Raw genomic sequence first — 15154 nt, forward strand, 5'->3', positions numbered from 1 at the left:
TTAAAGGTACATAGTTAACTTTTCAGATGCAACCTGAAAACGCTACTGTGGACGCGCGTTGTTTTTGAGGCAAGCAGTAAGTGTAACGACAGAGGTGACAGATCATAAAGCACTAATATGGAATCACAGAAGCCACCGACAAACAACGTTGTCCTAGCGTCGGATCTGCGAATGCTTCGTGGTCATTCTGGAAGGTCATGACAAACAATGTGTTTAGTTTGGAAGAACTTTTGCATCTAAAGCTCATTTTCTGATTCAACAGACTTAGTCTGAGATCCTGGTGACTTTGCAGGGGACGCGTCTGTGTGTAGATCATAGACTGTATAGAAAGACTGACGCTGTGTCTCCACTTCCTCCCACTGTACAAAAATTAAGCCAAAATATTCTGGATATTCTGGAGTCCTGGATATTCAGCTGCCTGACCCAAACGTGAAACCCCCTTTAAAAGCAGAGCACTTGAACAAACACCAGCGCGGAAAGAACTTACTAAAATGATAATAAAACCCCCAAAAACTCTTTCTTTAGTTTGGCCCATGTCCTATCTGCTAACATGGAGGGGGCGGGATTTATGGAGCAGCCACCAGGGGCCATCGAGATGTCTTCACTTTTGGGGCTTCATTCGTACATCATTATTTACAGTCTATAATGTGTGGATAGTGAAGGGAAGAGGAAGCACACATCTGTTTGGAGCTTTCACAGCTGCAGATTCCCCTCCTTGACTTTTCAGCTCCGGCATCCTAAAATTTGTTTCAAACAAATGTTTAATCAAGTCCACTTTCCTTGAACTGTTTTGTTCCGTATAAAAGTACTCATTTGCTCTTACTTCTCCAAGTTACAGCAGCTGTCTTTACTCAGAGATTCACCTCAGTGCAGCTTTACTACTGCAGTTCAGAGCAGTGCAGAAACACACAGACATTTCTCATTAGCCAATAAGGCCTTGTGGATAAACAAACTGTCCTTTAATTAAACCAAACCGTCTCCAGTTTGATTCTCCCGGTATAGTTCCTGCTCATCGTCTAAATGTCCGAAATTTAAAATTAAAGTCGGGATTGACGATGAGCCAATCAATCGTTAGACATCAGAGCCTGTAATCTGACCTAATGGGGTTTGTATTATCTTTTAATTCCTCTAAATTAAGCTAACAGTTTATTGACTTTTGCTGATGTCAGCCGGGTTTTTGACAAACACAAAATGTTGTTTGTCAAACTGTCCTTGAAGAGGACACTGAACCTTCATCTGCAGGGCTCTTCATTTTACACTGGTCCAGAGTTGAGTTTCTGTTTGTCCCTTTCTGTTTTGAACCTGCATGCTGAGAGGAATTAGATCAGATCCACATGACGTCAGCGTGTATCTACAGAGAGCCATATCTCCAGTCTCTGTTTCTCGCGTCGCGTTTTACTCATCAGTGCCGACAGGTCCACCTGAAGCAGAGCTGGTAGCATCTCGCAGGGTGTAATCACACCTACAGTCCTTCTTTTTGAACCTCAGTGGCGAAGTTTGTGTTTATGAAACGCTTTGGTTCAATTACAAGCCAGCCGGGCCCTGTAAAGTAAACTCAAATGAATTCCTGAGTAGCTTGTTTATAGGGAGAGTTTTTTGTAACGTGTCATTGCGCCGGGGCAGAAATTTTGGTGGCGAGGGACGTCAAAACAAATCAGAGTCCAGATCTTGTAATTCCAAGATGGTGTATTTCCCCCTCCGTGGTGTTCAAGATCACAGGGAAAAGGCTGAAAATGATCATCCGATGAAAATGCTATTGTAGTCAGACATTTTGTCATGCTCTGCTCCTCGTTTCCTTCCCGTAAACCCTTTTTTCGGAGAGGGGGAGGGGTTTTGCTTTCTGTCATTGCAACAATTTAAGGTTTAACTCCTAATTAACAAGAAAGCTAGTTTATTTTAATAAAAAGTAAAAGGGTCTTTTCCCCCCACTACAGGATCAAAAACAGCATCCCGACCTGCATTATGTTGGACAACAGAAAGGCCCTCAGCAGTGGGAAAGTGCTAATCAGGATTAGAAAGTCAATTCCCTTTAGGTTTGTCTCCTTTTCTCTATTGTTTTCTCTCAAGCCGTCTCCCACATGCTTCTCTTTAGCAGAGAAAAGAGAAGAGTGAGAAGCATTGTTGAGGAGAGGGTGTGTGAAGAGGGGTGTGGAGAGTCTGCAGACAAAGGTCATGGCGGTGGTTCAGAGTGCGACCACATGAGGTTCCCTCTGCTTGGACGCACGGGTTTCCTTCCAACTATCTTGTGAAGAAGTTCTGCTGAGCAAACATGCTCAAGTGCACTTTTGCAAAAACAGATGGACACACTTTGTGTTTTTAAGGATGATTCATTCTTCTTACATTTGGCTATCCAAAGCTACTTAGAGTAAGAGTAAGAGTTCATATTTTAACTGTTAGATCTATGTATGAAATGCCAATAAATTGTTTTTATATGTTGTACTTCTCTTAGTAGCTAGTTTAACATGTAAGGAAACTCTGGACCCATGACCTCTGTATATTTGATTGACTGTTACTGTGTGAATGGTGTAAAACTGAGATGCTGGGAGGGGAAATAATCAATAGCTTAAAAAAGGAACAGCTGTTTGGAATCGACAGCATTCTTTCTAATGTAATGACTGTAGTTTCCTCACAACGTTACTACAAAGTGCACGTCAGCTCTCCTGCTTTTGAGAATAAAACAGTGTTTTCTCCCTCCCACCCACCGTCACACTTACTGCAGGTCCATTACTTTACGATGTTTCGGCCTACACAGCTTTTTTCAGATATCTGATACCTTTTAAACTATACTTGAACTTTTGTTCAAGCTGTACTTCCTTCGTCCGTGTGCAAACTTCTTTCAGTTCAGTTCAAATCAAGTCATCCCCATCCTAACCACTGATCCTGTCTGAAAATAATTTGGTTTTCAGACAGAAACCGTGCATTGTTTATGACATGTTTAGTCATTCATGACACTTGAAATGTGAAGGATTCAGACTGGAAGTCTTGCTGCTGTGGCTGCGAGCTGAACACCTGCAGAAAGCCTGAAGCCAAAGAGACACTGAGCACTTTTATTTGTCAGTCTGGTCAAAATCATGATGACTCTGTGGACAAGTTTGTAAAAAACATTTATATTCATGTCAATGTTGCATTCAGAAAACTATGTTAAGACTCAGCACCTGGATTCGCGCTGCTCTGGCGCCTCCACCTCCATAGCTGAGGAAAAACTCATTCACTCAGATTGGCCACCTGGGTGAGAGATTAGAAACAAAGCTTCTTCAGACTTCCTGCCGCGCCCTCGGTGTGTCAGTTTGAAAACATTTATTCGAGCTGAAGAGGTCCGACCCATCTTTGGAGGACTGAGGAAGTCGGCCTGGGGCCTGCGCTCCATCATGCACAGCAGCAAAATGTCAAACAAACACGGCCAGCAGTAAAATAAAGCTGGTTAGGAGAGCAGAGCCAGGGGAGCAGCTGGGTCAAAAAATAGAGACAACTCTGCTTCAGCAGATTGTGTCAGGGGCGCAGCGGAGCGTTTATCGACACGGGAGGCGGCCGAGTGCTGACGCGGCAGGACGGACCTCGATCTATTTCGGTAGATCGAACTGGAGGTCCGGGCCTCCTCGGGGAGGATCTTGGGATTGGTGAGGTGAGCGGCGTGAAGCAGGAAGAGATGTCTTCTGCTTCCACCTGCAACACATTTATCACCACGACGGAGAAGAGGTGCATCACTCAAAAGATTCCCCTGTGTTCCTTCTCTCTTGTTGTTCTCTCCCTGCTCCAACATCTGTATCCGCCTCATTAAGACGTCACAACAAGAACCTCACAGAGCTAATGTGTAAAACTGACTCGCCTGTGCTCAGGTGCTATTCTTTGCTCCCCCCCCTCCACCCTCCTCTCTTATTTTGGAGAAGAAGTAGGTCTTTGTTTAATTTACAGATGGCCCATTGGAGTAATTTCCCATTCAGCTGCTCGACTAGTCCGGGGCGAGGCATAATCCCAGGCGCCCCCCTACCAGGGGTGCCAGCGGGGTAATATGGATGTTAGCTGGGGAGCACGGTGACAGCCCCAGAAGCGACAATTTAATTCACTGTATTTTAATTATCGCTCTCATTCACCAGCTACAAGCCCTTTCTTTGGCTCCTCTCGACAGCGAGCCTTTATCACCGGCCCGTCGAAGAAGATAATAAACTTTTGCTTTAAGGTAATTACTTAATCTGGACAAACCTGTGTGTTAAGCAGTGCTATTAAGCGAGGGGGTGATAAATCAGGCATGCATTGGAGGTGGGTGATTACCCGACAGTGCAATCAGTCTTTGAACCCTCGCAGTCTTTTAAGTACCTAAATTGCACAACCAGCATGCTAACAACACGCCGCTCGTGGCGCGGCGAGCAGAGGAGGCTCATCAGCGGCGCTACCTCGCCGGCCTCGTTTTGTTAATGCCGGCCTCCGCGCGCTCACCTTCAGCCCGGTGATGCATGGAGGTTATTAGCACGTGGCCTGTGCCCAGCTGTCGAAGGCTGATAAGTAACTCTCCCTCGTGGTGGTTTTCCACAGGGGCCACCGGGGCCACACCGCGGTTTGGCCTGGATGGGCAGCAGACTAGAGGGATGGATGACTGGCGGTGTGGCTGATTGGATGAATCGGCAGCAGGGTGACTACAGAAAGTCCAAAAACGTCCTGTACCCAGATTTATCTCTCAAGTAGCGTCAAAGACCGAAAAACTCTGTATCACATAAAATATACACCATATGGCCAAAAGTATGTGGACACCATCACTTCAGTTATTTTAGCTAAGACTGAGTAAAATATTATATATTCTAAAATTCATGTAGTTTTTTTCCCCTTGGCTTTTGAAAACAGAAAACTGTCTCCACTGAGACGCAGGCAGAAAATCACAGAAACAGATAAAAGGTGAACAAAATGAAGCCAAAAGCTATTTGCATGGAGACGCATCTCAGCTGCAATGGTTAGATAAATCTGAAGGATCATAAAATGATTAAGGTTGGGCTTATTTGTCAGACTTTTTTCTAATAATTACATTTTCTTTTGACATACTGGAAAGTTGTTTCCCATCGACCTCTAAACAAGATTGAATTTAAACTGGTTCTGAAGGTAAACAAACCTTTTTTCAAACACATATTTAACCCATAACAAGTAGGTGTTGCTTCATTTTATGGGGACACAGTGAAAAACAGACTGGTGTTTGTTGTAATTTGGGTAAAATGATGCTTTAACTACAAGACACACTTTCTATGGCTGAACCTTCTCATCAAATGGAAATAATTTTTGTGGGCTTAGCATATTTGCTGTATTTAGAAACGTTTGGGTTTTTTCTATAGAGGCTCTGCGGTTTTGAGCAATGGTTACTGTATTCACACATCATTGTTGTTGAGCCACGGACTGACTGGAAGTTTTGTCAGACGTAAACTGGAAAGTTGCAGGTTTGACGCAGGCTGTGAGAATCTGACAAATGCCTGTGAGCATAACACGCGAGTCCTAGAGACGCCAAAATACAAATAAGTTTACGTTTGGTGATTTAAAGGTCGTCTGTTTCGAGAAACACAGCACTGACTCAGCTGAGACGTAATTTACACTGACTCGTCACTACTTCTTGGATATACTCCACAGGAAGTGATGCATTTAGCTTTTCTTGTTTGCATTCAGTAAAAAAGACCAAGAAAGAAGAAATCATGATCAAACAAGCTTGAGGGCAGCAGTTTGGTTTCCTGCCAGGATCGTCACTGCAAAGGTCGGCCAGCTTTTGATGTAATTACATTCGTCACTGAATACTCCAGTTATCTTTACTTTACTTTAGTCTCGCTGTTACACTCTGATGGGGGACAGAGTGATGATCCTCTGCAGGAAAGGCTGACAACTACAGGCCAGATGTGGAACGTTTAATAATGTAGAAGTCCAGAGAGGGTCAACACCTGATCTTAGTACTCCAAAACGTTTATACAAACATTTACGCGGGATATATCAATATCAGTTAGGCTAAATTAATTCTCACAAAACCTTAAGTTCAAGAAACCTCAAGTAGTATTTGACCCATAATGCTGTTTAACCATAGACTAACACACGCGGATGGATTACAGCTACTAAAGGGAGCTTAAGGTGAGATTGTTTTGTCAGCTTCTCAAAAGCTTCTAATAAACTGAAGTCATGTAGAAGTTTCAAGTGTTTTCAGGAAGGTGCCTCTCGCAGCACGGTTACCTTCTAGCAATCTGAGACTAAATTTAGATCACAGTGAACTTGAGGAAAACGTGGCGCAGCAACATGAGAAAACAGCTTGTGCTGTGTGCGTACAGAAGGCTATGACTATGAAAAACTGTGGTCGGCTCACTGCAGCGCTCCACCGGACGCTAAAACAAATGTTATCAAGCAAAGACTAATAGATGGCTGTAGCCTAAGCGAGGGCAAGGCGGTGCTGCCTGATGCTGCGTACGCCCGGGGGGGATTGGGGCCCAGTGAATCAGGTAAATGTGCCTCTTGAACTCTCACGAGCGCTCGCCTTTTGTTCTTCCTGTGGCGGCAGAACAATGGAGCTGTCTCTGTGATGGAATAAGCCTGCCTGGTCAATCCCCCGACCAGGAGGCCGGGGCCACAGAGGAAACCTCAGCCTGGATGGCTGGAGGATTGGCTGATGATGACCGGCTGAATTACTCCCTCCGGGTGCAACGTGTCCAAACTGGAAGGGTCATTCTTATGGAGACATAAGAGAGCTCTGTGCTGTTTTTGAAGGGATTAAAGAAAATCCACGGCTCTGTCGTGACTCACCCTGTGCCACATGAAACTTTTGTAGCACGTTTAGTGAAAAAAAAACTGTTTAGTTTGCCGCGTTCGGTTACACTCTTTTCAAACTTTTTCAACACATCTTAGTTTTCTCGCAAACTAAACTTATTTAGTATTTTCAACATGTGTTTACGGTCATGTTGCAATGTCAGTGTGCGTCAACTAATGACCTTTCTTTCTGTCTTTTCATTCCCTCCTCTCTCCTTCCTTTTGCACACTGTAACATCTCTTCAACTCCACTACAGTTGTGCGTTCACAGTCATGTTTATTAACGTGCACAAACTATAAAAACTCTGTTGAGGATGCTAACTTTGCATACTTTGACTTCCACAGTAATACTCTGCCTTGTACTGAAGCTAAGGATTTAAAGACTTCTTCCTCTCTACGTCATGTTCTGGTGACCCAGATTTAGCTGCTCTTTGTCTCCCACCTTCTCCTCCCCCCATGACCCACTCTTATAATTCACCCCCAACTGTTATGAATGGTGTATTAACTTGAGCTGCCCTTTGAATGGGGCCATTTAGCTCTCACATATATACACTGGCTCTACTCAGCCTACACTGCGTATGGAGTTAGAAAGAGGGTAATTATACTAAATTACAAAGGAGAATGTCTGGGGCAGAGAGGGCAGGCAGTTCGGTCTCGGAGAAAGAAGGAAAGCAAGAAAAGATAGATACAGAGACAGATGGAGGGAAAGACATTGTGAGACTGATAGAGGCAGAGGCAAACAGAGATAGACAGCGACAGGGAGAAAAAGAGAGAGGAATACAGAGAGGAATATAGAAACAGAGACAGAAAGAAAGAGAGAGACTGAAATCGAGATAGAAATAAACTGAGATATAGAGATGGAGGTATATATAGATAGAAACATTGATTTAAATGAGAGAGAATTGATATAGATAGAAACAGCGACAGATAGAGATAGACAGCGATACAAACAGGAAGGTAGGTAAAAAGGTAGATATGAATAGAGATAAAGAGACATGAATAGAATTAGAAGTAGAGATAGAAATAAAAAAGTGATACAAATAGAGTTTAATATTCTGAGATAAAGAAGGAGGTGAGACACAGATAGAAACAGCAATGAGGCACACGTGTTGGAGATAAATAGAGATAGTTACACAGATGTGATAAATAGATTGGGAATATATACAGCGATTGGGATGAATGAGATAGAGAGATAGCAACAGAGAGAGATCAGTAGAGATAAGCTAATCGAGATAGATGATTGATAGAAAAAGCGAGACATACAGATAGAGATAAACATAATGAGACAGAGATACAGAGAAATAGAGAAAGAGATAGATAGAGGAGGATAGATAGAGAGACAGACAGAGAAAGGTAGACGGGGATAAAGATTGTAGAGAAACAGAAAGAGATAGAAGTAGCAGTAGAGATATTGATTGATTTATTCCCTCTGCTGATATGCGTGACTGTACTTGCTGCTCTGCTGCCTCCTCACAGCTGCTCAGCATTACAGTCGCTGCTGTCTGACTTTTGAATGTCAGGTGTGGCGCCTCCATTACACTTTCAGATCAATTAAACACAGAAGCCCGAGGCTTTTTCCATGACAAACACTGAGCGAGAGGAGGGGCGGCTACGACTTTTACACGATTCAGTCACGACTCGAACACACAGGAACTTAAATTAGCTGCTGTATTGAATAACAGCAGCGAAATCCAGCCGGCATCATCTTTAAGCGATCAGTAGATCTAAAGTATAGGCCTCTAAATCTACTTTTTAACCATTTACACAAAGTGCATCGGTAGCACAAGACTTTTCTGTCTACAGCTGAGCACTAAAAATGTATTTTTTTGTGCAGTTTGAATATTTCATCTTCTTTGTATCTTGAAACAAGAAACAACAAAGCCGGTTGTTGCACTAGAATCAAGGAGAAATTAAACTGGAGTTTGGCAAATATTTGAAACAAGTTGATTTCTACTGGACTTAACTTTAATAGTTTTTTTAAATAATGTAATAATTTTTTCTCAGAACAGGTCTTTGACACGCCTGTAGTTGGGTTTATTGAGTCCAGATAAAGTACGTTACCGTGTGATGGTTTGAAGGATCTTGACAGTTCATGAGCAGAAGAGGGATTTAATAGTTTAGCTGGAATTTCATGCTAAAATCATAAAATACTGTGTTTGGTCTGCTTTGCTTTCACACCACAAACTGCAGCAGAGTCTGACTGAAACCAGTCTGTATTTCAGGTGTTCCCAGTCTGGTTGTTCAGTCGGCTTTCACAAACAGGTTATGTGTAAAAACACCCATTAATAGAAATAAATCACCTTGCTGAAACATCACTATGATGAGCTCTGAGGGGACAATGTTGACTGTTGTGAACTCAAAGACTCAAAGTTCATCCAGAATCCACATCAAGACGTTTCTACATTAAAAAAAGAGTGCAGAGTGATCAGTGTAAGGGGTCACCGTTGGTATGCGGCGACAGGAAACCGACGTCTTCTCCAGAGGAGCCTCTGAAGTGGGATTTCTTCCAAAGGAAACACAGCTCAGACGGCGGTGTGACAAGCAAAAACACACCGGCGGAGTCGAGACAAAGCTGAAGGACTCCAGCCTCGTCCCATCAGGCCTTTGTGGCATTGTGCAGACCGAAAATGAAGCAAAGAGGGCTATTTCTGCGGGCGTTTGGGGACCGGGCCTGTCCGTCGGGCTGTCAGGGTGCAGAGTGAGAGGAATGGACCTGGAATGCTGACTCACTCAGCTCCTGGGCCCCTGGGAGCCCCGGGAGGCCCCGTTATCCCCTCCTGACGCTTGGCCGAGAGCAGATAATGATCCGTGGCCTTGACCCCTCCGCTCCAAAATCCCAGGTCACCCTGTGAGATTCCCGCTAGAGTGTGTGTGAGTGTGACACGGGAAGAATTTTAATGTAATCCAGAGATCAGCTGGCTCACCTCTGACTCCCTCTCTCCGTCTTTTTGTTCTTCTTGTCTTCTCCGATCCGGCAGCTCGGAGTCGAGACACACCAGGTTGCAATTAACCGGATCTGAAGACTGTACAGAGGGCGAGCGAGGGAGGAGATGATGAGGGAAATGTAGAGAGAGAGAGAGAGAGAGAGAGAGTTAGGCAATGCCCTCGTGGAGCTTTTCCAAAATAAAAACCTGAGAAAAATGTTAACAAGAAACATAACTCTATAAACTCAGTTAAAGGCCCCAAAAGGCTTCATTTATATGGCGGTAAAATAAAGACACGGCATCTTCTGCGGTTCCGTGTTATCACAACAGCTAATTAGTTCTGATGTTTTGGGTAAACTTCCCAGAACTGGGAAAATCCAGAAGGAAAACTTTAAGGGCTTTAATGAAAAATAAAAAGGGCCGTTAAAAAGATGCACGATGAAACACACAAAGCTCATGAAAACACACGACTATTAGACGTAGACGCTTAAATTGGAAGCAGAAATTTATTGCAGAATCTGGGCTCCATCTTCAGATTTGTCTCGTTTGCCCTCGAGCGGACAAAATGATTTCATGTTCAGCCAAATAAAACATGCAAATATGTCTTTTATGTAAAAGGTGTCTGATCTCACAGTAAATTCATCCTTATTTGTAAGAAATAAACCAATGTTGGTACCATGTGTGCATCATTAATAGGCCACTACTGAATATTCATTACTACTAATAAAAACATTCTTTTATCCTTCTGTTAATCAGTTAGTCAGAGGCAGGTTAAAGCACGGGACAGTTTGAAATAAGTCTATAACAATCATGTTTTAGTGAAGTGGGTGTTCAGGAATGTGATCTAATGTGGGAAGAATCACATTTTTTGGCATCAAAACAAGATTTCATATCAGCAGTGTTGAAACTTCAGATATCGATCACTACACAGAGCAGATTGTTTAGACTCAGATATGAACTCTCTGACCAGGTTTTTTTTCCTTTAGTTATTTTATTTGTCCAAAAACTACATGTACATTAATGCACATTGAAAAAGTACCTTCAGTTATATAGTATAGTTCAATAACTTCCATCACACCTGGTTTACTGCCCCAAATCTGTAGCTCTACTTCTGTTTTGTATCAGTAAACTGAACTGTTGGTCAGACAAAACCAGACATGATCATTGGACATTGAGTAGAAGATCAGTCAAATAATCTGTAATAACCAATTATCATCCAATTTTACACACACACATTTTAAGGTCATGGTTAGTGCTGCTCAGCCTGTGAGAACAGGTGTAACAAAATCTCCCTGACGGTGTCACTGCGGTGTGTTCGGGGTTATCTCAGCTCAAAACTGGAGGTCTGGAGTTTGAAAGATCCTATGAAGTTGCATTATGGGAAATGTAGGCTCCAGTGTTTTTGGAGCTTGACGTAAACTAAGGATTAAACGTCTGGATACCTAAGCCTCCTGCATCTCCTCTGAGTCTGAAGAAGTAACTTTAAGTTTGTGGCTCTTGTGAGAAGCCAGTGTCCCACGATTTAGATTCTCACCTGGTGGCTCCGACAAACGAAGGTCAAGAATGAAGCATCCGTCTCTCCAAACCTAGAAACACAAAGCAGAAGCAGGCAGTCACAGCAACCATATGCTTTCCCAGAACAGACAAGTCTAATTGGTACCAATCATGTTTACAGTTGACCCAGGACCGTGTGTATCCTGTGTTTGAGTCCGTTAAGGGGTTGAGCTGTGTTTTGTGAGCCCAGCTGTGCTGTTTGGACGGCAGGAGTGCGAGCAGAAGAAAGCTCTTCCCATCACTGTCAGTCCTGGTTTGAGTCCGGGCTGCAGCTTCCCTCCACACAGTCCATCATCCCGTCTAGTTCAAAGACCATCTAGCTGCAGGTCTTTGTCAAAAGCCCGGTTGGATATCTTTTATGTTCAAGATGTAGGATTTCTTAGTAGGACTTTGATTATTTATTTATTCCACTTCTCTTGTGTGATAGTGCCAATATTTTACACAAAAGTGCTCAGCTTGCTCTGAAATTCTTGTTGCTTTATTGTAGCCCTTTTGCCTTTGAAATTTCTTCTTTTTTTTTTTGAAAGGCAAGCTCTTTTTTTGAAGTCTCCACTCCCTCCCTTCCTCATCTAACTCTCTCTTCTTGTGTGCTTTTCTGTTCTTGCAGCTCCCCACCACATCTTCCCCACCTTCCACACACCAATCCCGATTGACATGCGCCATCACGAGGGGCGATACCACTACGAACCTCACGTGCTGCACGCCATGCACGGGTAAGTGGCCTGTTTTCTTTTGGGCACGTATTTTCTGAAGGGATTTCTACGTGTCATAAGTTCGAAGGACGATTCCTCAGACGCAGGGCCAAAGAAGTCAAAGTCGTCAGATCTTTTGATGCAAATGGTTATTTCCTACTCAGTTACTACTGTACAGCACAGGGGTTGTTTTTCTTTTCTAACTCTGGAGGATTTGCTTGCAAGAGTATGTTAGCAGGCGCTGATGAGAGCTGAGCGTTCGCCAAGTTCAATATCAAAAGCAGATGACAACATGCTGACTTCCAAAGTGAATAATCAATGCTAGTTCTAAATTTCCCCTCTGCAGCCCTTGTTTCCGATACAGCCTGATTATGTGGGCAAGCTTTGCTTTCTTGGCTCCAGCCGTCGAAGGATGAAACGCTCTGAGAAGTCAGATTGCAGTCTGAAGTTCGGTTACTGGGATCCAAACTGGGAAATCTCCCAACTTTCAAAAGCTGAGGTGCCACCGAGCAAGGCATTTTACCAGCTGGGACTTCTGGCTAATGAACAGTGAATATATGGGAAAGTAATTCAGAAGTAAAAGTTTACTTATTGCAATAGTAAATTAAATTTACCACAGTGTCAAACCTTAGCTTGTTCAATCTAAATGATCCTTCTTCCCTGGTCGTTCTAAGAGGCAGCCTGGTGGAATATTTGCTCTTACATAATTAGATGTTTTAAAACCTGCACTGGATGGATTTTGGGTTGTTTATAACAGATAAGGCTGGAAGGAGAACAAACAGCTCCAACTTGTACTAGACATGGATGTTGCAGGTAAAGGTGCGCCAACATTTGCGTTAAACTCACTAAAATGTAACCGATTTTCTCTGTGACCGGCGTAGATTGCTCCCAACCTCCACTGGCTCAGTCTTAGATTGTCCAAAATCGTATGTGAAAAGAACCACATAACAAGCACTAAGTGAAGAGTAACACCACAAACATGCAGGTTCCCCTGAAGACCTGAAGAAAATATGGCAGACTTTTCTGAATTATGCTACCACGACGCTGGCACATTCGCAATGTTCATTTTATCATCGAAAAAATAATGCAATATCTTCTAGGTAGAAAAGTGCACTTACATTACCAACTGAACTTAAGGCCTATTGGGCCCCTCTGGGTATGAGGTCCAGTTGGTAATCCAGCAAGTAGACATTGCTTAATATTAGGGGGTTTTGTTGGTAAAATCTTATTCTGCAAAGTAACATGTAATTCCACCCATCAAAAAAGTACACTATTCCCCCTTGAGCTGTGGAAGCATAAAATGCAAACACTCAAAAGATAAGCAGCTGGAAATTAAAATGTATGTACAGTACTGGAGCAACTGTACCTAGCTGCCTTCCTGGATAAATAAAAAGATGAACAATCTCTGCCAGTTGGCTCGTATCAATCTGCAGCTCGCTCCATTAGCGGTGATCAGCAGGGCCGGATCCATCACCGATGACATAATACATCCACCCTCGGTCCAGCACCTCTTTATATTCATTAATGGCTTGTTGCAGAGCTAATCTGTGTGGTGCAGGCCGTGTTGCCCCCGAGCTAGCGTGATAATTAAACTCCCGGAGTATAGAGGTCACAGTACCGGCTGCGTGTGCTGCAGCAGCGCTGGTGGTGAGTCCGACTTCCAGGCTGCTTTGGGGTTCAATAAGAGATGCAATCCCATTTATTTTCCCCAGGGAAATTCAGGTTGGAAGAAAATAGAGTGTGTAATACACAACACTGTACAAAATTCAACTTCACAGATTTGTTATTTGTATCAGAAAACATTAGTCCGCTGAGAAATACCTTCTTTATTTTTTTGCTTTTATTTAAATGTCAAACCAGTGTTTTTGCCCCAAACAGTGTTGCAGATTGTTAAATGTATTTAGGATCTCAGTTCATCTCAGGATAAGATAAAAAAAAAACAACTTGAGGAGACTTGAAAATACATCTTGCTCAAAAGTGCATTATTGATGTTGGAAACAGTTGAGAAAATTCACATGAATCAATGTGCAGCGCTCAGGAACAAAAATAGAACCAACAACTGGGCCAACCATATGTGCGGATGGAGATCATGTCATACCTTCGATAACTACTCAGTGGACCCTGCAATGAGATCGTTTTCCCACGTATAATGTTTTGTGTTGGTTGCCTTTTTGTTGTAGGATAATGCAATTAGTTTGGTGCACAGCGGTGCGTTCATGTGGCAGTGAGAGGATTTGAAATCAGAGATGTGAGGGTAGGAACTCAAACTGAAATCTATGCTTGAGATTTGTTTCAGAAAACATGGATGTAGTCACTTTGATTAAAAATGGATGTGTTCAGAAGCTAATTGTTGTTATTAAAACTTCTAATTAGATTTAACAACAGCAACATACTAAGCAGGGGGCAGCCTGTAAAACAATGCATGTGAGTTGGATGAAATCAGCCAGAGTGGAGCTGAGTCCGTGGCACACTTTGAAACAGAAGGGCGAGGATCCTGCAGTAGTTTTAAAGTTACTTTATCACAAAAGAAAAACTGGCGCCGGGACAAAAAAAGTCAATAGAATTCTCCAAATAGTACTCTTACATTTAAATTCACAGATTTGATGGTGATGCATACTTCGCGCCTGGCGGAAGCAGGGCTATTCATCACGCCGGCTGGGAAAGTGGAGGACGGGGGAGGGGAGGGGGGCCGGCTGTCCACGGACTCGGCCACCTTGATTAATGTGATTTGATCTTGACAGTGGACCCCTAATTCATCAAGACCTTGATCTAGCTGTCGCTCCCCCCTGCCTGTGCCAAATTCACCTAATTACAGGAACATTGCGCAGCAAATTAAGTGCGGTGTCATTTGTCGCCTGGTGCGGCACTTTATTATACACCCGTGGCAGCGTGTCAGAGGTCCCCTCCTTGATTGTCTAACATGACATCTCTGCGCCGTCCCCTTTATCATTGTTTGCATATACCGTAATGAGAGGGCTGGTTATTTTGTCAAGCCTGTCATAAAAAGCAGCCACGGGGAAGACTCTTTTTTCTTCCTTCTTTCACTGCATACCGAGGACGTTTTTTCTTCCCTTCGCCGTCGCCGGCAAATGACAGTGAGGCGAGGAAGTTGCAAGAGGAGGCAGGAGGCAGAACACAAGGGGGAACGCTTCCTCCTGTGGCGGGGCGAGGCTGGGAACCACCAACATGTAAGAAGCCGACACCAGATCCACGCAGGGCCCGAGTACT

At 43.4% G+C, this 15154-nt stretch overlaps 1 protein-coding gene and 1 long non-coding RNA gene across 4 annotated transcripts in view; one reads left to right on the top strand and one right to left on the bottom strand.

Annotated features, from left to right (window-relative positions):
- Window positions 1-15154, top strand: part of agap1 (ArfGAP with GTPase domain, ankyrin repeat and PH domain 1) — a 171602-nt gene that overhangs the window by 47460 nt on the left and 108988 nt on the right. The window lies entirely within an intron of this gene.
- Window positions 8700-11268, bottom strand: LOC123972476. The gene is made up of 2 exons (XR_006825420.1): window positions 11215-11268; window positions 8700-9779 (listed from the first exon to the last, which is right to left on the bottom strand). It is a non-coding gene; the product is annotated as an uncharacterized LOC123972476 (long non-coding RNA).

The sequence above is a fragment of the Micropterus dolomieu genome, linkage group LG01 (assembly GCF_021292245.1).
Source record: "Micropterus dolomieu isolate WLL.071019.BEF.003 ecotype Adirondacks linkage group LG01, ASM2129224v1, whole genome shotgun sequence".
Taxonomy (NCBI): domain Eukaryota; kingdom Metazoa; phylum Chordata; class Actinopteri; order Centrarchiformes; family Centrarchidae; genus Micropterus; species Micropterus dolomieu.